The sequence below is a fragment of the Sturnus vulgaris genome, chromosome 2, assembly GCF_052056855.1.
Source record: "Sturnus vulgaris isolate bStuVul1 chromosome 2, bStuVul1.hap1, whole genome shotgun sequence".
Classification (NCBI taxonomy): Eukaryota; Metazoa; Chordata; class Aves; order Passeriformes; family Sturnidae; genus Sturnus; species Sturnus vulgaris.
In genome coordinates, this window is record NC_142244.1 from 45249878 (window position 1) to 45276513 (window position 26636).

Genomic DNA, 26636 nt, shown 5'->3' on the forward strand with positions numbered 1-26636 from the left:
GCCTCCATTGTGCTGACTTGTTTATGCATCTATGCTCCGAAATGATTCCTTGAAGTTACCAGGTTTAAGGAAAAAGATAATGCCATCATCCCACTTTTCACAAGGAAGAATCAGAAAGTGTGCTTTCCTTGGGTCTCTCATATGACTTTTTTTCTTCTTTTCCCATGCCTATAGCCAAAAAAGGCATTCTAAATGCTAAAAGATATTGGCTTTTAAGTAAGATGCTTGAAGCAAAATGACCAAGGCATATACCACAAATAATGTATAACACTGAATGGCAATTCATTTACACACAAATACATAAAGGGAAAACACATAATTTCCAAGAGAACTTGAGGCATAAAATATAAGGAAAATACTTGTCTCAATAAAGAAATTGCTTATCCAACTCTAGTAGTAACACATTTAAAAGATTAATTTCCTCTTCTGAAAGCTCCTCTGCAATGGTAGATCTGTCCTTTTCCTCCCCTGTGAAATATGGAAATGTGCCTGCAACAATTTGTGAAAATAAACAGCATTCTTTGCCAGGGAAATCATAAGCTGAAACTGTCCTGGTTTAATATCTATACAGATACAATCCATACCCTCCAGAAATCTATTGTTTGTTATCTCAAACACATGTGAAGAGATGGATAGTTCAAATGCATTGTTTAAACGGAACTTTTATTTGTTGTGGCACTTTAAGGTTTCTTGAGGGACTTGTCTGTAAATTGCTACTGACAAATCTTAAAAGATGGAAGAGAAAAATGTGCTATTTTTTGAGTGTTGACTGTGTGTCAAAAATATACCGTTCCCCAAGAGAGAGGCTTGGTTTATATTAGGTGATATAATACAAGCACACAAATTTTCTGTAAAACGGCAAAAGGCTGTTCAACAAGGTGTCAAAATATAGGCTGCATGGTGGATATCCAATTTATAGTAGATAATCTCGAGAAAGTGTGGTGGAAAAATATATCTTAAAGAGGTATTTGAAACAGCCAAAGCATAAGGGGAAAAGCAGAGATACGGAGATGTGTAGAAGAAAAAGTCTCCACTGAGAGAACATTTTTCAGTTACCTGAAAGTTTCTTATTATTGAACTGTTCTTTAACAAGCAAAACCATTTTAGATTCTTTCAACACTCTGGTAGTAGCTTGTGAGAAATTTCTGTACTCCATGATTTACACATCTGTTACACTACTGAGCAAAGGGACACATATTAAAAATTCATCAATTTGCATTGATCTGAATTTATTTGCATAAAATAAAGGAAGAGGTTGCAGGTATACTGGCTTTGATCCACTCAGACTTCGTGTTTTGGAATGTTTTCAGGATTTCTGACTCCCCTTTGCATACACACTGTCTCATTAATATCTTGATCTTTACTCTTATCTTTATATAGTCAAGGAACTGTGGGGGAAAGAAAATGCAGTTAGAAAAAAATAATCTGTGGTAAAGCAATGAATGGTTCATCAGATGTGAGAAGAAATTGAAAGATTTCCTGCATGTGAGAGATTTTAGTATTCTTATTTACTTATGTTCCATATAATACCAATTGTCCCCTCCTTTACTCTCTCTCACCAATATCGTTCCTCTAAAACATATGGGATTTTATTTCAGTCTTTTTATCACAATTACAGATTTTTGCTGCCCAGACACAACACACAGAAGCTTTCTCTCACTCAGAAAAATCTCCCCAAAGTTTTCTGAGCACACCTGTACATTTTCCAATCCTTTTTCACTGTCCTTTTTAGAGTTCATGCTTTCATGAGGACTCTGCGGACAGGGATCTGGAGACCTCAGCCAAGGGTCAGGATTTAATTTTTTAGAGACAGAAATAAAAAGGAAGCCAGCTGCCCATCAATGATGAATTCTGGTATTGTTTTCAGGAGGAGGTAGAATGTTTGCCAGTCCTGGGTATCTCAGCTGGTCCATATGATTACAAGACATAGGAAATGCATTTTCTGTTAGGAAAACCTGCAGACAGAGAAGGTCTGAAATGCGCTTTTAATAGCGTGTGTGGTTTTAATGCTATTTCTTCTGTGGTATCATTTCTGTGATAAATGAATTCCTTACTAAAATCTGCACATGAGATATCACAGGCCAGAATTTTAAGGATCTTTTTTGTTTCCCAAATTTAGCTTGTAAGAAGCATGAAAACAAACTTACAATTTCAGGTACTACTTTGCACTGTACAGAGTAGCTACAATTTTTTACATTAAAAATAAACAACCGAGAAAGGCTGACTGTATTATAATCTGATTAGATTTTAGGATTATAAGAGAAAAGACAAGAAGAAAGAGCAGTGCTTTTTTCTCTGCACCGTTTTTGTATTAACAATGTCTAAACCTCCTTGAGCTTTGTAGGTTTTACCTTTAGGCTGAGCATTTATTTGAGTCAAAAAGATGAGAAGGTTCCTCACACCGGCAGTGGTTGGGCAGTGGAATAGCCTCCCCAGGGAAGTGGCCACAGCACCAGCCTGGCAGAGTTCAAGTATTTGAACAACACTCAATCACAAGGTGTGACTCCTGGGGTATCCTGTGCAGGGCCAGGAGCTGGACTTCAGTGACCCTTGTGTGTCCCTCCCAGCCCAGGAGATTCTGTTATTCTGTGGTTCGTTTGGTTATGTGGCATGAATTGTGTCACACCAGACAGTTCCCATGGCTGGAAGGGAAAGAAGGAGTTGTATCCAGCTGTGCTGCCACCTTGGTTCCATGGAAAAGCCATGGCTGTGTGGAGTGCATCAGTTATATTGCACAGGGACAGAGCCAAGGAGACAATCATTTGTCACAAAATGCTACAGCCACAGAGAGTAAGGCCATGCTCTCTGTTGCTTATCCACTGAGGGAATTCAGACTTCTTCCACCCCCCTGCATTCACAGCATCCAGTGAGCCCAGGAGACCTGCAGCATGTCACTTAGCTGGAGGTACAGACCTCTGGGTCCTGCAGGGATTTTTACCATTAGCCACTGAGTAGTGGCACCAGGATGAGCCTGGTGTTACCTGCAGGTAGAGAAGACAAGAAGCTGGGAAGGAGAAGGACCAGTTGTCACTCTTCTACAGCTCTGCTAAAGTCTCAAACTTTGCAGTTTCCCCCATAGGAGTGGTCTGGGTGGCTCCTATTTTGCCTGGTGTTTCTGCTCTGCTGTCAGAGCTGATGTCAAGTGTTTTACATGTGCTGGACAGGTGTGCAGGAACCTGGACAAAGGTGTCAAGTGACGCCAGGGATGAGGGTACTGAATGCCAGTCAGATCACCAGCTGACTGGTACACTTGGTTCAGCCTTTCAATGACTGTTTTCATTTATAATAGTGGCCAAGTTAAGGAAAAGGACTGGATTGGATGGAGAATAGTTTCTTGTGAGATGCTGAAATGTGTTTCCAGCACATAGAGTTTGTGATTTGTAATATAACATTAATGAAAGTATGCAAGAGAGTTCTGGGGGGTTGTTGTTGATTTGGTTTGTTGGTTGGTTAGTTGGTTGGTTGTTTTTAATAAAGCAGCCTATTCCGAGTAATTATTAGTTCCTTAATTTCTGAGAAAACCAGGTTCAAGCAACAACTCTTCCAAGGCAAGAGAAGTATGTTCTTTCCTTGGGGGGGGCTAGGATCCTTGCAGATCCTAGCAAATCTTGAAACTTATTCCTGTTTCACCTGGAAAAACATTGTAATGGAGGTAAACATCCTGAATTGGCCAGATAGTTTCAGATAAGAGCGAAGAAAACAGAAGATTCACAAACATCCCATGACTAAATATCATCTCCTTTTTTTCCACAGTCTCACAGAGAATTAATGTGGGACGTAGGAGGTTCCTATTGAATTCAGTCCTTTTCTGGGAAGGATTTCACCCACATTAGGACTCCAATCAAATTTACTGTAGGACATTCTCAACTAGAAATATGTTCTTGATAAGGATATTTTGTTTTATATAAATAATTAAGCATACCGGGAAGAATTAGAACAGAGATTTTTCGCCCTCTGATAATGTCTGCATGTCTTGATCTCCATCCTGTTATCTAAACCATAATATCGTTAATTTGCGTTTCTTCTTTCTTCCCTGCTCCGTATTCATAGTAGTTCTTGGACTGGTGGAATACAGGAGTACTGTTACTTCTGGCCAGAAACATCTTCCCTGGAGGAGGACAGTTTTGTAGAACTCCTCTTAGAGTGTCCCTAGGGGAGCATAAGGAGAGGCTTCATTTGTAACTAAGAAGCTCGCAATTAGTAGATACTTTTATCTACTCGTTTCAGTTATCTGTTGAAAATAACTCGTAGAATGTAAATAGTGTCTGCATGTGCCCACGTGAAATACATCAGGGCTGGCATCTCAAAGATGCAATTTTGTTAGCTGAAATACCTGGAGTGCTTGCTGACAAACTGGACTGCCATTAAGTGCCTAGATAATCACCCTCTTGAGCACATAGATCACCTATATATAGAGTAAGCGCCACCACCACATTATTAAGACTTCCATTATCCTGAGTGAAATGGAAACAAAATCTCTGTTTGTCCTTTCTCCTTTGCATTTTTAAGGACAGTTACAATGCTGTGAGCCCATTCCAGCAGGGAAATAATAGCTCTATTAAGATTTCTGGGTCAGTTCCAACTCATCCATAATCTGTACTCTGATCTTACTTAAAAAGGTTTTGATTTTGCACAGATTAACTATGAACCAGGTGAGGAGTTAATTGAGTGAGTTTGCTATGATAAAATTTCACTTGTTCAGTTTCATGGCGTATCGTCATGCAAGTATTTTTCTCCCTCTGCACTTGGATTTATTTATCTAAAGTTCTTAAACCAAGGAAAACAAGCTTTACATTGGTTTCTAATCAATATTTTCTTTGCATCCCTGCAACCAACAGCACAGGGTGACAATGTCATATTCAAGATAAATGGGTTTTGGAAATGCACTTTTCCTGTATAATTGAAAACAGAGCTACACATTAAAAAAGCATTTACTTTTTGATGTTCTCTTGTACAGGGGAAATTGTCTGGCAGAATGAGTCTACGTTTGTGCTTCAGAGAGGCAAGAACCTTTCTGATCTCTCCATGCCTATGGTCCCCTTCCATCATGCTCTCTAGAAGAGTAATTTATTGCACTTTTTCAGTTTTCTGAAAACAGAAAGTCCACCATTTCTTATTTGCTTTTTTTTTTTTTGTTAATTTGAACAAAACCCATTATTTTAAAAATAATCTTTTGCAAATGGTTCAAAAAACTCTTTCCAGAAATTAACTTTTATATTTTTTTTCTATTGCAAACCTTCATGACAGCAAAGAGGCTTAAAGAATGTTTCCATTTCTCTTTTTTACTATATTAAGCATTCATCTTTTAGAGCTCTTGCATTATTCATCTGTACCACCTTACTTTAAAGTTGTTTTATTCTTTAATACTATCTATGTTTTACAGTAATAATAATGTAATGATTTCTTGGAAAGAAGTATTTTGCTCACATCACTGATTTGTATTATAGCTTATCTTGCCAAATAGTTCAAATATATTTTGACTTCAAGTCTTTGCATGTTTTATGTTCAAATACTGTGCAAGTATTAGTTTTACAGCCAAAGGTACTGGTTTAAGTATAATAGTTAAAATCAGCCTTTTTCTGTTACTATGGAATTTACCCAGAAAATTCATATTTTCTCAAGTTATTCTATTAATTTTATAAATTTTTTTTCAGGACAATATGAGCAACAAAATGCAATTTGCCTCGTAGAGGGGGTGTATGACCCATGGTGTAATCATGTCATGTTCCCTAAATGCATCCTTTGAACAGGTGAAGGCTGTGGACTGCACACCAGAGGATGTGTTTCATTCAAGGAGAGTGCTGGCAACTGCACAAAAAGGAAATGTTGTTACACAAACATTTTCAACCTTTTCCTTTCATTCATTGTATAAACCTTACCTCCAACACTCAGCTTACACCTCTTATCATGCTAGACCACAGAAAAGGGAGAAGGTGGTAGCTGAAAATCAAATCAGATAAAGAAAGAAGCAATTGCTTGGGTTAAAGAATCAGAGCTTCTGATTCTCTGCCTGCTGCCTTGGCTGAGCGTCTTTTTACTCTGTTCATTGTTCAGCTCGGAATCTTATTAATCTCACACGGTTTCTTAAAGTCCACATAATGACAATGGCAAAAAAAAGTTAAAATTTGTTTGGATTTTTGCAGAGTTGTGTTTGAGGTTACTGTTGATGACTGCTCAGATATCTGGTACTTAACATGTTATATTATAATGGTGAGCACATTCTTAAAGTCCACAATTATTCCTAATTAGTTTCTACTCTTTGGCTTTAGTACATCAATAATTACAGTTTTCTGGATGTTAATAAGTAGATAAGCTGTAAAAATTTCTGGCAAAAATTCTAGAACTGGACTATCCCAAATCTCTATCTCTATTTTAAAATTATCTGATAGTTCTTCCAGAAATTACAGCCTACAGAAACAGTTCAAAACATTGCATTTTTGTCACTTCATGTTGAGTAAGAAATTCCATTTCCATCACCTGCTTCATGAGAATCACTGAAGAGGTTTATCAGGAATAAATTAGCATATTTTTAGGACCTCAGATTTGAAATGAACATAAATCCACTGATCCTTGATTGGTGAAAAAGCATCTATTGCATGAAAAAAGGTGATATTGAACAAAGTGAACCCTTTTCTTCTTGTCTCTGTAGTTCTTCCTGAAAGATGATTTTGAAGAGGGCCAAGGAAACAGCAATGACAACTAAACCATGAGCTTGTAGGTGCACCTGCTCTAATCAGACAGTAGAGAAAAAGTAATTTAATCATAACCCATTGGTTTTGCTGACATAGTTGCAGTGGGTTTAAAATAAGGGCTTTAAGTCTTATGTGCCTTGTAGTGTCATGAAGTTTCTAGGGCTCTTAAAGAAACAAACAAATGTTAATTTCTGCTGTTGTTAAGGAAAAATTCTCCCAATTCCTTTTGTTACCATATTATCTTCTCCTTTATTTACATTCTCCAGATCCTCTTGTATGAGCTCTTCCTTTCTGTAAAACCTGAGACTGTATGTACCAACATGTTTATGATCGTTCTCATTCAGTTTTATTTTGGCCTTGTATGGCTCATTTTCAGTAGAGAGCATTGTTTTGAAATTTAAATAGCACTTCAAATTCAACCACTGTGCCACACTTTAATTTAGCTGTTAATGTCCTACAGAGAATGCCACTCCCCTACTAGAGCTTGAGCAATTTTAAGTTGTTCCCTCAGATGCATTAACATTGCACAGGGCAGAAATACAATTTGATTGACAAGGAGATGTTTTAGCTGGAAAAGTCCTGAATGCAAACTTGACAAATAAACAAGCATGGCATGGAAATCACAGGAGGAAAAAAAAAAACCCAGGGAATGGCATGAGATTTTTTTTACAAAATTGCTTTTCTGGTAAAGTCACATTTCAAGCTGAATGATTAGCACTTACTCAGCAGATCACCATGCATCGACCTTGGTAGTATCACCACGGTCAGATTTGCATACATATCCACATGCATGAATAATTCTCAAATTTTCCATTACATTAGGCACAAACAGTTTATTTTTTTTAATATTTTTTTTTTATCAATCATGCATGAATGTCTTCTCCATTTTCCATTAGAAATGAAGAAAGTGGGTTGGCTCTCAGAATAACTTAGCACACTGGTGCCCTTTTTCCTTACAGCAGTTTCCCTGAAAAGCCCTCTTTCATATTAAACTTGTTTTTTGTAAAGTGATTTCCCCTTCTTCTGTAGTCATTAAGTAATGGCAAAATACTGATCATCCATGCCTGGGATGTGGTACCACTTGCTTTCAGATCACTGTCACTGACTGATACTCTGCAATAGCTTGATATATCTTATCATGTTATCAGGTATTACCTATTAATGCTAATAGCTTTCCCAGAGCAGTAGTGGAGAAACAGCAGGATTCTTTCTGTAAAAATAAGGTGGGAGATAGGGAATAACCTTTTTCCTTAGCAGCACATGGAGATGTCATTCTATAGCAAGTGTAATATTCTATACCCAGAACTCCTTTTCTTCTAATGCCTTCTCTAAGTTTTTATTTTCAAGGTGACTTAGCTCTTTATCATAACCACTTGCTACTAAAGCTGCACAGAAGATGGAAGTCCCATTTCTTCAAGGGTTTTTAAATTTTAAGATATAGATTTGCTTCAGATCTAAATGAAACATAATCATCAGCAAATTATTTATGTAGAAAAAAAGTCATATTACAGTATTTTTATTTTTCATTTTATAGTAATGTTCCTAAGCTACAAAATATCAATCTACAGATAAATCTTCATGAGATTTTAGTTTATCGGGTAGCTGGCTCAGAACATAGAGCATGCAACAGAGAAATTTCTAAAGACTTAAGCAGGTAGATTTAAATAATAGGGGAACTGCTGTGTGTATAGCTAATAAAATCCTTCAACTGTAGCTAGACTTCCAGTACGTAAGAAATATTTTGAATATTTGGAACTGATCTGAGATTTTTGCAACACTGAAAACAGCAATATCTGAGAAAATAGCTTCATTCATTTATTTATATTAGAAGCTACAGCATTCCTCAAGGTAAAATCTGGTTTTTTAAGCAGTAAATTCACTATATTAATCTTTAGAAGTAGGTTGTAGTTTTCAGTGTATTTTGTATGTCCACATAGCAAAAGTATTTTTCCTACATCTTTTCAATTTGCTGAGGGTGTGATTCTGAATCTTCCCTGCTTTTGTCATTTTTGTAGGTCATGCTTTAACCTACATCTCTAACATTTGCACAGCACAAGCAGTGCTTACTGTACCTTGACTTATTGCATTTTCTTCCACCATTGTCAATTCAATTGGACAAGAAATGGTTATAGCCTTTTGGAAGGTCACATATGATTCAAGGAGGAGTTTCTTACCTATGTGAAAGATGTGTTTTTTCTATAATTTGGGTTCATATAATTTAATCTGATGCTGTAAGATTCAGGAAGGCCAGTGACGTACCTCAGTGCAGCTACATGCTGTCCTGTTCACACCACCTAGTCCATATTTATAGCTGAAACTCTTAGTTTATGAAAAACATTTGTAATACTCTCATGCAGTCATGTAGTTATCATCTGCTAAGAGAAAGGGAACACTCTATGCAAACTCTTTCAAGTAAACCTTATTCTCATGCTTCATGAAGAAGGAAACTTTGTCATTCCAGTGTTGCTTTTAAACTGTTGACTCCAAGGATGAAATGTATTCAATGCTTTTATGAGCTTTAAAGAAGGAGGGATCAAGAGAAGGAGGTCATCCTCCTTGCCAAGTTATGGACATGAGAGTGTCTACAGTCCCAGCATAATACACCTGTGTGTGGGTGCAGTGTTCCTATCCTATGGAGATGGCATCACAGCCACCAGCTATAGCAGCACAGACCAAAGCTGGTGAATATGTCCTTAAGTGTTTCCTTTTTGCTCTTCATAGAACATCTCATCAGCATTGCCTGTGGTCTGGGAGAAACACAGTGAATAGCACCAAGAGGTTTGTTGGCAGAAAGGATAAAAGATCAAAAAAAGAAACTAAAGGAAGTATTCAAGCCAGCAGCTGGAGTAATGGTGTCGTGTTCTGATTTGCCTTTTGGCGATTAAAGTCTAGTCTTTATAGCTCAGAGTTTTGTATGTACCTTGAAGACCAATGGGTTTCATTGCCTTTTTAAGTTGGACAACTGTACAAACTCTGAAGTGTTTTCAGGTTAGGGGGTCACCCTTGCTGTGAACTGTACTGTATTCAACCTATAGATATTTTGCTTCATTTTTAAAAAGAAAAGACTGGGGTCCAGAAGTTAATTTTAAATATATAAGATACAGTGATCTTTATATAATTGCATATTAAACTGTTTTCTGTTGCCTAAAAGATCCAAATAACTGTGAGGATACATTACTCCTGATTGTTAAATACATTATTTTAAAAAATAAAATGTGCAAAAACTCCCCACCTGGGCTAAATATGTTTCAGATGAGATAGATGCATCCAAGTGAGGGAGTTCTGATTGACCTTAGGGCTGTAAAGGAGTTAGACAATGTAATAGTTAAATCACTAGCAATTATGTTTAAGAAAATGTGAAAAACTGAATACCAAACATATTATTTATCCTTGAAAGGGAGAGTATGGAGGACACGGAAAATTATAGCTCACGGCACTTAATTTAATCCCCGCAACAAATCATTAGGCAATCAATTTAAGTGTCTAGAAGGTAAGACAGTGATAAAAACTATAGTTCTTCCAGAGTAAATCAAGCCACACAAGCTTTGGTAAAGGTGGTAAATGTAAGATACTTTGACTTCAGTGCAATTCTTGGCACTATCTCAAATGGTATTCTGTGATTATGTGATTCTCAGAAGCATACTGAGAAACTGAGGTGAAGATGAAATCTTCACCAGATAGGTATGCAATTGGCCAGAAAAAAACCCCACAGATAACATATACTTATCACCAACATTTCAAGGCATCTTAAAAGCTCTAGGGGGACTCTTTGGAGCTCAGTTATATTTTATACTTTCTATAGTAACAGAAAATGGTATAAAGATTTCATTTATGCTGTTTGCAGCTGATACCGTGTGGGTATAAAAAAGGGCTAGCAAACCCTTTAGATAGAGATCAGAATGAGAATAAAAATCAGCTTTTGAAATAGACCCAAAGTCATGAAATTACAAAGTTACAAAGGCAAAACAATTGTTAACAAAAAAGCGTGTGAGATGTATACAGGTTGATAAAAGCAAATATTATTTTAACCTCTATTTTTTTGGTATGGTCTGTGTCAACAAAATGAGGCAGCCAACTTATTTTCTTTTGACTGTTTGTGAAGTCTTGGAACACTACACCAAGTTGCCAGCCTAGAACAGGTAGAAAACAACAGGTAGAATGCTGTGGCATACAAAAAATCCCTGAAAAACCACACAGTCACCGCATGCGACTTTGATCTGCAGAAAACAGGGGGCAAATGTGGCAGATATGGTAAGCATGAAAAGCTTTGCTGGTCACTGTTGGACCACTGGGTATTTAAATATAATATTTATATTATTTAGGCCCATATTGAGAACACTGTTATCTTGAGCTCAGCACCTTGGAGGGGATGCTCAGTCTAAGGGAAGGCAACTTTAAGTCTGATTGCTATGGTCTAGATCAAAAGTGTGCACAGGATAGTGAATGGAGTCAAAATCCAGGGTGGGGTGAAAAAGGGTGAGACCTGTACATCATGATAGTCGTTATATCATAACATCACCTGAATGATTCATTACTCTTGCTGGTCAAAGAAGCCATTTTCTATTCAAAGGAGTGAACAAAAAAGAATATAAAATCCATTTCTGAAACTGAGGCCCTTATAAGTGTTTAATTCGGATGAAGAAATTGAATAAATCCATGCTTCTGGGATTTAAATATTTCAAATGAACAATGAAGACATTGGACTGCTCTCTTAGATATGTATTTTAGTGTGTAGATTTTTAAGAAAGCTAAACTTATTTTGTGAATCTCGATGTGATTCTCATCTTCCGTTTGGCTTTGGTTCTTCAAAATCTCCCAACCCAGGGTTTTTGTTTTCTTTTTTTTTAATAGGCAGTATCAGCAAAGTTTTGATCAGTGATGATGCATTATTCTCTGTTGTCTTAGACACACAAAAATTACAAGTGACAGATGGGATTGAAATTGTTGAATTTTCATCTATCTGGGAATTATTTTACAGAAACAGACTTATTTTTTCTTCCCTCATCCCTACTGTCAGTTTATGACCTTCCCAACCTGACATGCCTGCTCAGGTTTTATTTGTCTCCTCCTGGGTGATGTGTAGCATGTGCAGAAAAGAGGAGCCTCCTCACTCAGTGAAGTGGTGTCAGTGGTGCATCTGGTCTCACGTCTCAGCTGTGTTAGAGGCAACTTTACTTGCAGTTTGCTTCTGTTTCTAATATATTGGAGATCTCTTCTACAGCCCAGACACCCACTGAACAGCAAAAAAGGATGTACCCACCTCTAACCTAATCAATCTGCACTTGGCTCCTCTGTGAGAAGCCCCAGTCTGTATTCACCATTGCAGTCATGAGTGAGGGAGACAGTTCCAGTCACAAAAAATATAATTACTTTGTTTCTGCAGCATATAAAAAGATCTCAACAAGAGCTGCTTCTAGCAGAACTAGGCATGTGTGTTTTGCTCATATCTCATAAAATCCTAAGCAGGAAATGTAAGCTTTACATTCCCAGTAGGAATATTAATACTGCTATGTTACATTTACTATGTTATATGCTACTTCAATTTAAGAAAATAAAGCACAATATGCTAAACAGTTTAGAAGAAAAATGAGCATGGAGAACACTTCACAGCTAATGGTTTCCAATACTATTCCTGGTATTCAGTACAAGTTTTCTTAGGGGATTCTCTAGTATTTTGCTGTGTACGTTTCAATGAAACATTTTTGTTCTTTCTTATGTAAACATTTAAAGTGCCAACAGCTTGTGTCAGTTTTGCTAAGCTGTACATGGGGGACTGAGAAGTGATGCTGCAAAACTGTGGAATGCTCCATGTAATTTCACAGTGATGACTACAGTAAAAACAATGGGGTGAGCAAAGGTGCTGCTCTAAAGATACCTCTGTGGGAAACAGCACGGAGACAAGTAATAGGAATACACTTGAGGAGAAAAAATTAGACACTTTCAAGTATAGGAATCATGTAAATAGAACAAAATATATCAGTTCAAAGAATAAGCATTATATACATTCATACCCAAAACTTTGGGCTATAAATTGAGAATTCAGTTTTGGAATTTGCGGAGGGAAAAAAAAGTACATTAACAATCACAAGACCAAAACATCCATTTGACACTGAAATAAAGATTGCAGGATGCATCAGTTGGGACATTTGTATTTGAGATACGAAAATAGTTACGTCAGAGTGGTGGTACATCCTTAGGAATATCATGTGAAATTTTAGTCATTCTGTTCGGGAAGAAAAAAAATTCAGACTGGGAGAGTTGTATGAGAGAACTGTCAAAATTATCAAGGGAACTGAGCTTTTTTCACATAAGGACTAAAATAGTCTGATTCATGTGGTTTTCAAAAATAACAAAAAAAAAAAAGGTAAAAAAAAGAAAGGAAAAAAGAAAACGGCAATAAACCTATTCCTTTAAATGTATAACTTGCTGCCTTGGGAAAGCATTATATAAGTTCTGCAATAATTTAAAACAAATGGCATTGATCTGGACTGAGAATCAATAAAGCAGAAGTCTGAAATTACAAGATATAGGTATCAAAAGACAGAAACTTTAAATAGAAATATTCTGTGAAGTGAATACTTCTGGAAACTGAAATCCTAGCATTTCAGCAATGGATAATAACAGTCATTCTGGAAAAGATCATGCATTTCAGTGTCTTTTAGTAAGAGTATTCACCATTAAGATAAAGGTAGTGATTGTAGTTGGACATAACTTCTGTAGTCCTTAAAAAGATGAGATGGTAAGCCAGCACTTATGCAACAGGAAGAAGCAGTTTCCATATTATTTGCTTCCTGTACCTCCATCCAGAATTGAATTTCAGCCATTTTCTTACTGAGATTGTTTCTGTGGATAGGATCTTTAAAAAAAAAATTTAAAAATCCTGTAACAGAAATAAAGAATTTTAATATATATTTTAATATATATGAGTCCATAAATAAAAGAGTTTTAGCTCAAAAGACTGAATGTCATAGAAAGTTTTTGACATCAGTGTTGAAAATGAAATATTCTTTAGAAGAAAATATCCTTAAAATTCCCTCATAAACAATCTAGATATATAAACTATTCCAAAATAATTTAAATGTACCAGTACTTAAACTTAAGGGCTCTTATACCAAGTTTACGTTAGCATAATTCCACTGACTTCATCAAGGTACATCACTAACAGATTTGATATCACCCAGAATTAAGCCTATCCTAGGCTTAACTTTGAAAGAAAAAGGCTGAGCTTATGTAGGGAAATATCCACATAGTACACTATGCAGGAAGTGATCTTCTGTGGCTGCAATTTAGGTTTCACATCTGTTTCACCACAAGAGTATGAATGGATCTTTTCTAATTTCCAAAGATCCATATAGCTTATGACTCTACATTATAAAGGAGTGGGTGCTTTTGATTTTTTGTTGTAGAAGATAATTTACATTTTGACATCTTGTTCTACAAATCCCCAATTTTTACAACATTGGGAGAATATTTTAAAATATGTCTGTCCAGCTGCATTTACTTCAAAGCTCCCTTTTGCATCTGGAATTGATCATCTATGTAACTTCCATAATACAAATGAAAGCACAAATTTATTACAATTTGCTAAGTATGAATTTCAAGGAAAAAGAACAATTTCAATTAAAAAAGCAAAGAAAGCAAGGTGTATTAAATTTTGACTGTATCCTGAGTACCAAATCTAGAAAAAACAGCTTTTATATGGGGTGCTCAGCACAGTCTAATATGCAAATCCTGGATGGACAAACTGTGCCAAAAATCAAAGTAAACTTCTGTGAAGGAAAAAATGGTGTTTTGGATCCATATGTATGCTCAGCTCCTGAGGTTCAGGGACCATTTACAGCAACATATAACATACAACAATTATTCTGCTTTGTTTTGATGGCTATATGCCCACAGTATAAATTCTGAACATTTTTAAAGAAAAAAAAGGAAATGTTTTACTAGTAGTGTGTCCGATTCAAGAAGAATTTGAGCATACATTCTTGGAGCATATTCTGTATCCCTTGTTATTTCATTATTTAAAATTGCAATGGTCATATTTCTTGCCTAGCCCCATTCAGGCTCTCTGCACAAACTGAATTTCATCCATTAAGCAGATTGAGGATGCTCCTACTATATTGTTAGTGTCATTGTCAGCAATGATTTATATTTAAGAGATGTGGACAAATGTACTCAGATTCATGTGTGGTGGTATTGTCCAGAAACTGGCTGTCATTGGTGGAAAAATAGATAATTTAATTTTAAATAAGTTGCCCATTATTCTCTACTTTAGCTTTATTAAGAGGCAATAATTACTCTGCTAGCCTAGCTCAGTATGTATTATTTCATCTTTTGTTATTAACTACTGGAATTACTATCCCTGCAGCTTGGAAAGGGCTCAATATTCTTTCATTCGACAGATGGCTTACCAAAATCTGGGTAAGTCTTAGCCATGAGAAAAAAAGCCTCCAAAACATTAGCCCCAGGAACAATTCATAGTACAAACAGCTGAATGTATGATTATTTTTTGTATTATACTGCAGCTAGCAATAGAAGAGAAAGTCAGAGTTTTTGTGATATTCTCTTTACACTCCCAAATGACATGGATCCACTAGGATGCAAAGAGATTGCCTGACTGTGTAGTACTGCTTTTCCAAATTAGACACATCCTTCCGTGTTCTTTGGGAGATGTAGATTTCAATTTACTTCCAAGAAAGTGGACTTGAAATGAGACCTTTCAATTCTCATTCAGAAAGTCTGACCTTACTCTGAAATTCTCAATGCCCGTGTAATCTTATAGTCATCCAGGCAGCTCTTTAGGACTTGGACCTCTGTCATTTTTTCATCGGACTAAGGTTTACAGGAAGAAGTAATTTGCTTTAGTTAAAACATGGGATAAGTGGAAAATGTGAATGAACTTTTCACCATAAATCTGAAATAGAAAACAGAAGGATCATGACACTTGGAAAACGAAAACAACTGCTTTTATTTTAACTTAACGCTACTGAAATAATAAAGGAGAAGGGAGCAGTTGTGAAACAGTAGAAGAAAGCAGCGTGTTGTCAAAAATGAGATTGTAAGAGATTAGCATTTTCTGTATGTGTGGGTAATTATGGCTGAAAGAAAACTGAGGTGTTAGCTGAAAATCTGTGATTTTTATAACCAGTACTTTGAATTGTTTCTGAGAATCAGATCCAAGCCGTCTTGCTCAAAATAAGTAGCCTTCCCCAGAAAGTGCCATACTGACTTGAGTTTACCAGATTGAAAACCAAGATGCTTACTGTGGGTAAGAACTCAAGATTTGGCCTTAGCTTGGGCAAAGGCAGTCATTTTTTTCATCACTTCTACACTGACACATACTGCACTCTAAATCATAGGCTAAGCCACCTCTAAAAATTGTCTCCATACTCTGCTTTAGATTGGTCATTTGTACCTACACACAAGAAGTATTGGTGTAACATAATTATGGATTTAGGGAACTTTGTCACCCTTCCTCTATCCTTTATTCACTTTGCTGCTCCTTTTCCTCTCATTTTCTTCAGGCAGGAAGAGCTGAGAGGGAAGAAATGACAGGTGGAAGAGGATATTCCTCCTGATTCAAAAGTTCTCTCATGAGGACCTTCCTTCCTAGGCTGCCATGGTGCCATTTCAGCCCCAGCAGCCCTGGTGTTATTGCTGATGGAAGACATTCTTGCAAAAGTATTATTCATTCACTTCTGCCTTCCTCCTCATGCAATCAAATTATAAATTACAAAAAAGTTGCAAATTCTCAGGAATGCCTTCTATTTGACTGTTACCACCTTAAACAAATTGCTCATTCCAGACCTCATTTTCCTTTCCCTCTTTTTTCAAATGACAATTTCCATTGTGCTCAATGAGACCTTTGATAATGAAGTTTTTAATCTGAAAAGGAAGGAACATATATGTTATTGATCTCTGATCACTGCTGTGGAATTCATTCTCAAATGTAGCACGGAAATTTCTTTCCAAGGTATTTATTATTTTGGATAAAATTATTCTAATTAGTAAAGTGGTTTTCTTTTTGTAAAAGAATGCTCAGTGTCAGCAACGCATGAGAACAAGAAAATATTACAACCTTTGTGGTAAGATGAGATAAATATGATTTGCTGGATGTTGAATGATTTGAAACATACTATAACATTGACTTATTAGGGAAAAGACAAGAAAATAAATGATGCAACTTTTTCTTAACTCTTTAGCTTTTCAAAAAGCTAAACCACTGTGATGCTATGTAAATAAAGAATGGCTAGCCTGAAGCAGAGAAATACAGCTAATTACGTGCTTTTCTAAGACAAGCCATGCTAATTTTTTCTAATGTTTACATTTCCATTTTAATGAGTTTTCCTAGCTTCCACAAAGTTTGTAGTTTTGTTCAAAAACCTAACAAAAAGAATTTATAGTGAAGTCTGGCTTCTATGACCCTGTGATTTTGACGGCAGGTTTTGTACAGGGTGTCTTTAGTAAGAATGACACCTGGAGACATAAGGAACACCTCATAAAGCAGCTCCATGACAATAGGACACTGATGAGTGACTGAACACACCACTCCTGCACTGAAGGGTTTGTGCTCATGGGAGTGTCTGGATACACAAAAAAGAGGAAGCCAGCAGTTATTAAACAGGCAGATCAACTACCCTGTCTATGTATTTGTAGATTTGTGTTGACTACTCTTCCTTGTTCCTCAATGATTAAATGATTAAAAATATGCTTTACCTTGAGAGTTACTAAATTGAAATTCAAGTGCAGGAACACAAATCATGAAGATATAAACTCTCAGGCATGTCTGTATTACAAAGATTTCTGTGCCTGACTGTTATACATCAACTGATTGACCAAATAATATCTACGACTATGTACTAATGAAAACCAAACCAAATAATATGCAAGTTGAATCCCTCTTGAAATTCAGTCAACCACTAGATGCCAGGTTTGAGGGTAAAAAAAAAAATCACACCTATATTGTAACATAGAAGAACGAGAATCCTATCAAACAGGCTGGGCTAGTTGAGAACAGTACACTGATACCAAGAAATAGTTTCTTTGAGAGAAAGAAATGCCTTTGAGGGATGCTGATTTCTAACTGGAGGTAGAGCATTTTATAAAATATAAAACTGATAAGCTCAAAAATAACAATAAAGGAGGACTGAGGGACTAACACGACTGCCAAAAAAAAAATCAGTACTTTATTTCATTGACAGCTCCTCTTTCAGTTCTTTTGATTAGCTTGGACACATCTTTTATTACTTTATGCATCACCTGTTATCCCTTGGAAAAAGGAAAATGTCACTCATAAAGTTAAGAAGTGAAGCCTAGTAGTGTAATATTTTTTTTCCATAAAAAAGATGGTAATAAAAGCAGAAAACCAACCATTTCTCTTGGTGATTATTACCACTCCAGAATATGGTAAGTGAATCAAATATTGTATTTTGAATATTTAGCATTTAACCTCATCTTCTTCATCAGGAAGTACAGAACATTTACGTATCTAGAGCTATACACTTGAGTAATTATCTAATAGCCATAACCAATGGTTCAGCCAAGTGGTAATTATCTGTACAACAAATTATTTTTAGGAGGTTGAATGCTTGCTATACTAGGCAGCTAAATGTCTTCAATAATGCTCATGATAAAGTTTGATGAAAATAAAGCTTTATGAGATTTTTTGCACATCTAACTTTGACTGACATTATTAGTATGGCTTTTGAATTCATCATTAATTTTTCTGGCATTCACAAATGTTCCCTATCATATGCTCTCTGTTCCCTCATGTTTATACTTGCACACACACACATTATTTGGGTCCCTTAACTGTCTAGCTCTTTGCAGTAAAGAGGCAAAATACACAGAAAAATCAAGTTATACAGGAAAAAGGTATTCAATCCTTCATTTTCCTTCTCAGTTCCTGACAATGCTACTGAGAGCAAACCCCTCATGGAGAGCAGACACTGTAAAAATAAAGGGCAAAAGAACAAATTATTCAGTACACACAGATCTGTTTGGTTTCATCTTCATCAGTGGAGGCATTGTGGTTTCGCATCAAAGTCCAGAAGCACCTGTTCTGGGGACCCTGCAATGTCAGTCATAATGGTATGTTTGCAAATTACTATCTTGAACAGGTTAGAGATTGAATAACAATAATAAGAATGTAGAGTTGTATGTTATCCCTCCTATTACACACACCTGTCAATAATCACCATAAATAGCTGTAGTAAGTAACATTTTTATGAATTTTAACAAATAAATATTTGATAAGAACCCTAGGGGTAGCTGGCCTGCCTACCAGGCCAACTTTAAGGACAATTTCTGAATAATAGACAAAGTGAACTGCTTGATTCTTTATTTAATGTTAATGTTATAGTGATCACAGGATCAAAGTTACAATTCATGTGCTAAAAAAACCATTTAATTTCTCTTTGGAAACATGACTTAATTTTCTCTTTAAATACTCCATTTATGGATTGGTTTCTAAAAGCTATAAAATCTCCAAGTATAAGTATTACACCTTGGAATTTAGTCTACATAAATGGTCTTTTATGGGATTGTGTAATTCTGCTGAAATGAGAGGTATCAACTGGGCAACTAAGTTTTGTTAACTGTTTACTACAGCTCCCAGACCAGATACTACCATCTCTTCAGATCTACATATGTGTGATTGTGTGAGTGCTCCCTAAATCTCTCTGTCTGAAATGAAATAGAATAAATTTTGTGGTTTATAGATGAGCTTCTTGCATTTTGGAAAGATGCACTGAGTTCATTCTCTGGCCCAGGAGAAAAGCAGTAAGGCATGATGTGATAAGAATAGACACCTTTTCATTCAAAAGAGAGTGGCTTTATTCAGAGTGCCTCCAGAATTATCCCTGTCCCAATTACTGCTCCCTGAACCCTAAGTGAGTGTTCTCCGTGGTGGTCTGATGCCTGCCTAAAACCACAGCAGAGAGAATGCTAGCAATAAATCATTACAGACAGAGCCAGGGCAATGCTTACAGACCTGACTTCTGGCCCTGTTTAATTTACTAATCCCACAAAACAAGGTAGCTGAAGATGAGAGCCAGTTCTAGTGCCAGGACTACTTTGGGGGCAAATGGGGTGGGTGGAGCAGAAAGTTTCTCCTTTATTAGGGAACATTCCTTTCCCCCATCTGGAATCAAACCCCCAGATCCTCATCTCTTCTCATTTTCCCTTTACTGCCAAGAGTGCAGATGAAAGCAGCTCGCTGCTGCCCCAGACAACTCAAACAAGACAAACTGCTGTACCTACAAATGTCATTCCCATTGAAGATCAATACACATAGATGTTAGTAAGATTTTATATCAAGATATCTCTTTGTTTTGAACGAAATTATTTGAAGATTTAAGAAAAAGTACATTGCTACACTTAAAAAAAGAAAAGAAGAAAAGAGAGCAAAAGATAACCAGCAACAGGAGGGGGAAAGGACTATTATGTTTTCACAATCAAACATACAAAATAAGGAAGATGTCTGAAATAAACCTGCCTGTGATTTTAATTTTTATCTTTAATTATAGAAATATCAAGAAATATTTCTAATTTCATTACTTACAGTGATGTGAAAGAACAAGCATGTAACAATGTTTCTTCAATGAACATATCACCTCATTTCAGTAGTAATGCAAAGCACTAGTACAGAAGCTTAAATGACAAATGCATATTAACTGTGTGCAGGAAGGTTTCATGTTGCCCTCAATTTTGGCACAACAATTTCATGTTTGATTTCGACACTTGAAACTTGGCTTTGGAAGTAGCTAAATGTCTTACCTTTTAGAGAAGTTGGTATGTGTGAATTTTACACCTTTTCATTCAAAATGCTTTCAAAATGCAGGAATTAAACCCTGGAGTCCTCTTCAGGGAAAATGTATAAATGACAATGTCATTATCATAAAATCACAGAATCATAGAATCACAGAATCAAATAGTCATAAAATCATACAATCATAGGTTGGAAGGGATTTGAAAGATCATCTTGTCCCAGTCCCTCCCACTGTGGGCAGGCAGATCTTCCACCAGACCTGGTTCAGGCTCTCAAAGTCCCATCTAACCTGGCCTTGAGCACTGGCAAGAATGGAGCTTACACAACTTCTCTGAGCAACCACTTCCAACATCTCATCACCTTCAGGTTAAAGAATATTTTCCCAGCATCCAATCAAAGCTATTCTCTTTCAGTTTGTACCCATTCCCCCATGTCCTGTCACTACATGCCCATATAAATAGTCTCTCAATTTTTTTATTGTAGGCTCACTTCAGGCACTGGAAGGCTACAGTTATGTCACCATGCAGCCTTGTCTTTTCCAGGCTGAACAATACCAATACTCTTAGCCTTTCGTCAGAAGAGAGCAACTTTATTCTTCTAATAAGCACAAATTTTTTAAAGTAGCTAAAAAATTCAGACTTTGATATAAGCAATAGATAAATATTTTTATCGATTTAAGCCCTTAATGGGGTCAGACCTTACATGAATCACAAAGAAGGACCACTCATCTTCATGTCCTCCAGTCAAGGGTCACTCATTGCTGTGCTTTGTGCACTACTTGTCTTTTGTTCCATGTGCAACTGGGGAAAGATATTATGGCAGGACCCATGATTGTCTCAGTTCCAGCCACCTTCGTAGGGAGTATGCTTTGAGCAGAAGTATGCTGAATTCTGCAGTATGCTGAATTCATTTAGCACATTTTGAAACTTTTTTTTGCATTACCAGTTGGTATATTTTCTAAAGGGATAATTTGTTACCTAACTTTGTACTCTACTTTTATTTAATTTAAATTTCTTGTTGAAAAGCAAAAAAGTCTCTTTATTTTCTCTATCTCTCTGAGTGATTCTGGCTTATAAATTGAAAGTTCTACCAGTCATAAATTACTTCACTTTCTCCAGCAAGATACTACAGAACGCTCTCTGACAAAAAGGTAAATTATTTACATTGTTCTAATTCCATCAGTCCTTATATAAAACAACATTATATTTAAATAATAAACTTCTTAAAGAAGGCCATCAGACCATTAAAGAACATAAACTATTTATGACAAAAAAATTTACAATTATTGTTTCTCAGCATAAAAATTTCCAACTGTCAGGCTTTGTGTTCAAAAAGACATCACTCAGGAGGAACCAAATTTGGAGGTAAAACTTTCTTCTCAGACTTCAGGTTATTCCAGTCAGGTGTTGTTACCAAAAACCAGTAAAAACAGAACTCCTTAACACTAATGTAGTATTAAGGAGGAGGCATTCTTTATTCAGCTGGATGCACATGGGGGTATCTCCTCCAAAATATTGTGCATACTGAGTGCAGAAAAATCTCCTGTTTAAATACTGTCTTAAATACTGTCTTAATACATATTAATAGGTTTTTCCAAAGGAAGCACACATATGATAATCATTTCCCCAAAATCACTTGAATGTGTTCCTTCCCATCAGCACATGCATTCTTCTGTCTCAGGGGTCACTTTGGTGGTCCCTGGTGATCAGTGACCCCAAAGTCATACTTGACTGGTGGGTGAACTGGGCTGGTTACTCAGTTCTTCTTGGTTAATGTTTAACATGGTGGTACAAACTAAGCATCATGTAGTTCCATAGGCTAGAGGGTTTGAAGATTAAGCATTGTATTAACCCCCAAGTTGTGCAAAGTGATTCACCTGCAGCCCCCGAAGGGCCTGACACTGCTGCAAACAGACATGTCCTGAAGGAAGCTGAAGTGCATTGGAATCCCCTGAGGAGTAGCTCCTGCCAACACCTGCAGCTTGTGGAGAGAAGTCCACACAGAACCAGGTTTTCTGGACAGAGCTGTGACACATGGGGGACTCACACTAAAGCAATTCATTCCCAAAGGACTGAGTATCATGGAAAGGTTCCATTCTGGACAAGGAAAGAATGGTAGAGAAAGTGTTATGGTCTCGCCACAACACCCATTCCACATTGTTCTGTGCTTACTCTGCTATTAACTGGCAATAAATTAAAATAATCTCTGAGCTAAGGGTTTTTTGCTGTTAAGGATAGCTGGTGAGTGACATTCCTTTCCTTATCTCAACCAATGACCTTTCCATCTTCTCTCTGTGTTCTGGAGAGAAGTAGTGAGAGAGCATCTGGGTGGCAGCCAGAAAAGGTTAACCTATCACAGTTGTCCTTATGGAATCATCTTTTTCTTAGTAATGTCCCTAGAATGAATAGAAGTAATTTCTGAAGCTTAAGGCTTTCAATTATCCATGAAAATATGTGCAGAAGCTTCTTAACTGATCTTTAATTGATCAACAGAAATTTTCCCTGTTGGCTTGTCCCAAAATCCTTAGTCATTCTTGAAATCTGGACTAATGTGTTGTCACAGGAACTGTTTAGTTTCCATAAATGAGAGGGTGACATTGTGATCAGGAGCAGTAACAGGTCAGCAAGGACACCAGCAGTCAAGACTCCACATATTGAAGTGTTTTCAGTGGTACACGATAAAATTTGAGGGTATTGCTCCTGACTCAGAGGCAGAAATCAGTTGCCAAATATAACAGAGTTTTTAATATTATTATTTGTTCAGTTTGATAACCAGAAATCTGTCTTTTTTTTCAACTTCTGACCTGCTTTTCCACTAATTGAATGGATATGCTCTCATTGCTGTAGTGTTTCCCAGCCATGTCCTGAGCTGAAAACAGTATGGAAAATATTGCTTACTATGGCAGAACCACAGCCAGATATTTTGATTTAAAAGCTTGAATTTATGAGTTGCTTTTCATGATGCTGTTCTCGATAGTATCTTCAATTTCTCTAGTCCAGTGTATGGATGCATTTCTAATGGGTTATCCTTGGCTGCTGAGGTGTGTGACTTTCCTTCTATGCTCGTGTGAAAGGAATGGTTAACAATGCTTTGTAACTGAGCTTCAGCAATGGGTTTTGACTGCTGCCAGGACCCACTGTGAGGCTGTACACAGGTAGGGACTGCTGTGAGCTCTCCAGGACTTTTCTGGGGCTTGAGCTGGGAGGGCACCCTGCATGGGGCAGACAGGGAAGTGTTTTCCCTAGGCATGGTGGAAATTGGTAATGTGGAAAGCTCCTGGGAGCAGATTTTGGGAATGGCCTTAGATGGTCCTTTCGGGCAAATATTGGACCTTGATGATCTCAAAGATATTTTCCAACCTAGTTGATTCTGAGTTTCTGTGAAGTCAATTCTGAAACTCTGTGCATGACATATTAATATAAGGAAATTATCACATTAGTGTATGTAACTCTGTCCAAAAAAGTCCACTGTGTTTGTGAGGAATGTGTTCATGATCCCACTCAGTTATGTTAGAGAACATTACACAACTAACTACCCCTTATTTTTTACCAAAAGCTGTAGTGCTCATCATAAACAGACAAGACCTCATTTGCAAGGCGCCTCAATCATTATAGACAATGTGGTAATGCTTTCCAGGTGGCAATTTAGCACCTAACATCTTAAATAAATTCCCCTTACTAATTTAACTTTATAAACATCTCCCCAACACTAAGAGGCCTGATTTATTCATTGCTTCTATTACAGAGGAAAAGCAAAGAACACCTGGTAAACTCTGCTTTTTTTTTTTTTTTTAATGTTGGGACATAAGCACAGCTTTTCGAAGCTGACAGTTCAGATGAGAACCTGACAGGAGGTCAGGAATGCTTCTTAGTCTTGTGGACAGAGTGTTCAGGATAAACTTAAATTTCACAGCAGCTATGACAGTCCACTCCCAAAGGCTAGATCTGTTAACAACTCTTGCTCTTCCATAATGCTCTAGAGAGCTTTCCTATCACTTCAGTTGTGAAGAAGCCATAAGGCATACACAAACTAAATGTCATCTTAATTGCTCTGGAAAAAAGACATTTGAAAAAACACTTGTGTGTTTGTCTTAATCCACTAAATATAATTTAACAAACCCCCACCCTGCCACACCTGCAGTTAATAGATTTTGGTACAGTTTCTCACTTGCATCAGTCAAACTGCTGTAATTTATTTTCCCATCTATTAAAGCGAAAGTCTTAGTAGCTGCTATTCCACAAATTAACATCAATATTGTAAGTATTGTGAAAAAATTTGAAGCCTTAATATTAAAATCAAATGAAGAACATATCAGTGGTTTTTTTTGTTAATACATTAAGCAGCTTGGCTTAAGTCACTTTTAATGTGAGGACTAGAACTCGGCAAATTGTGCTTTAAAGTATATATTTGATATAGCCACTATGATCACTTGTTATCAAAATGAAATCTTTTTCAACAAAAAGAAATGATGAAAACAGCAGAGGAAGCTTTTTCTAATTCAGATGACAATTTCCAGAAAGAGGACACAAAGGAAGAAAGAAAGAGATCTGATAGCATAGTTTGAAAGGTCATGATGGGATGAAACAATAGAAAAACAGTTACTCTAAAGAAACTGATGTGAGGAAAGATACCAGAGAGCAAAAGTGGTTTTGAAGTTCCAAACACTCACTACTTAAAGAGGACATGAAGGTGAGCATACAGCTTCTTCTGTTCAAATTCTGGTATGTTTCATTTAATAAAAGACAAGAATAAAACTTTTTTGAATATGGAAGGGCTAGGAATTATTTTTATTTTTCTTTTAAATAAGTCCCCGGGTCTTATAAGCTGTTCTCATACATGTATGATATGTATGAAAATAAAAACATTTTCTCAAGAAATGTTAAACAATATTTAAGTAGTACACACAGTAAGATAATAACAAAAAAAAGTCTGCTGCTCACAAGGATTTACTCCTTTCTTAAAAAATAAGGGGTCTTGTATTTAATTATCATACCTGAAACTATGCTAAATTATACCATCCTTCATAATTTTCATTGATTTCATTAATGTCTAACAGTGGCGTAGGGTAGTCAAGACCTGGTGGAAATGGGGAAATATTTAAGTAAAAAAAAATTACATTTGCAATTTCTCAGCAGAAAATCTAATAGAAATGCCTAGCTATCATCTCCAACTCCACAAAACCCATAATAACTGCCAAATGTGATGTCAAGGAAAAAAATCAGTATCAGTGAAAATAACATTTTATCTATTCCTTCTCTCATCTCTTTACTTGCATTGTTAAGTTAGTATTACTGTTTTTGAATGCAGACAAATATTCACCAAAAGAAACCCCTCTTAATATCACGTAAAAATCTTTTATTGCCATAGGACATTGATTTTTTTTTAGCTCTGTAGCTCAAAGAAGTGAAAGTATGTGCTAGGTTCATTTTATTAATTTTAATCCTGACACCAGGCCCATATGGGTTTGACTTTTGTCAAATTTACCATTGACAGTAATTTTGGATGTTGTAGGACTGTGGATATACAGATTCATACTGTATATAAGGTTCACTGTGGTGAATTCAAACTCGTGCTCTGAAATGCTGTTGTCGTTCTTAAAACCTGCATTTTAAAATTTTATGTAAGAAGATTTAGGCACTGTCTCCTGAGACACAGCACTACTGAAGTTTTCAAGATCAAAACTGTTTAAACACTGAACATAGGAAAAGAGAGTAGAGAGTACTTACTGGCTATAGGATCAGGAAAAAATTAAATAAATTTCAGGTATCTTTATATATTTAAGATAGATTAATTCCTTTAGCAATACCTTCTACCTGAGTTGCACCATTTATAAGGAGAAGAATTGCATGGAAGTTATGGGACTGCAGGTGCATGTAAGACTTTGTAGGACATGGCTTTCTTTATGCTTCTTTATGGTTTATGTCAGGGTTTATTCCTTTCTGACACACAGCCTGCACAGCTGTTTGCTCATTTCCTGCCCCTCTCCAACAGAAGAGGCATCAGAGAGAGAATCAGAAGGGTAAAACAGAAAACTCGTGGGTTGAGATAAAGACAATTGAACAGCTAAAGCAAAAGCTGTGCACGTAAGCAAAGCAAAAAGAGGAATTAATTTCATTCACCCCTCCCCGTGGTCAGGCAGGTGTTCAGCCATTCCCAGGAAAGCAGGGCTCCATCTCGTG

The 26636-nt window shown here is 36.5% G+C and overlaps 1 long non-coding RNA gene across 2 annotated transcripts in view; it reads left to right on the forward strand.

The window, feature by feature from the left end:
* LOC148224757 (uncharacterized) overlaps nt 1-18058 on the forward strand; it is a 132231-nt gene extending 114173 nt beyond the window's left edge. For both annotated transcript variants that reach the window (XR_015801338.1, XR_015801339.1), the window contains one exon: nt 16214-18058. This is a non-coding gene — a long non-coding RNA (uncharacterized LOC148224757). The remainder of the gene's footprint in view (nt 1-16213) is intronic.
* Nucleotides 18059-26636: the final 8578 nt, after the last annotated feature.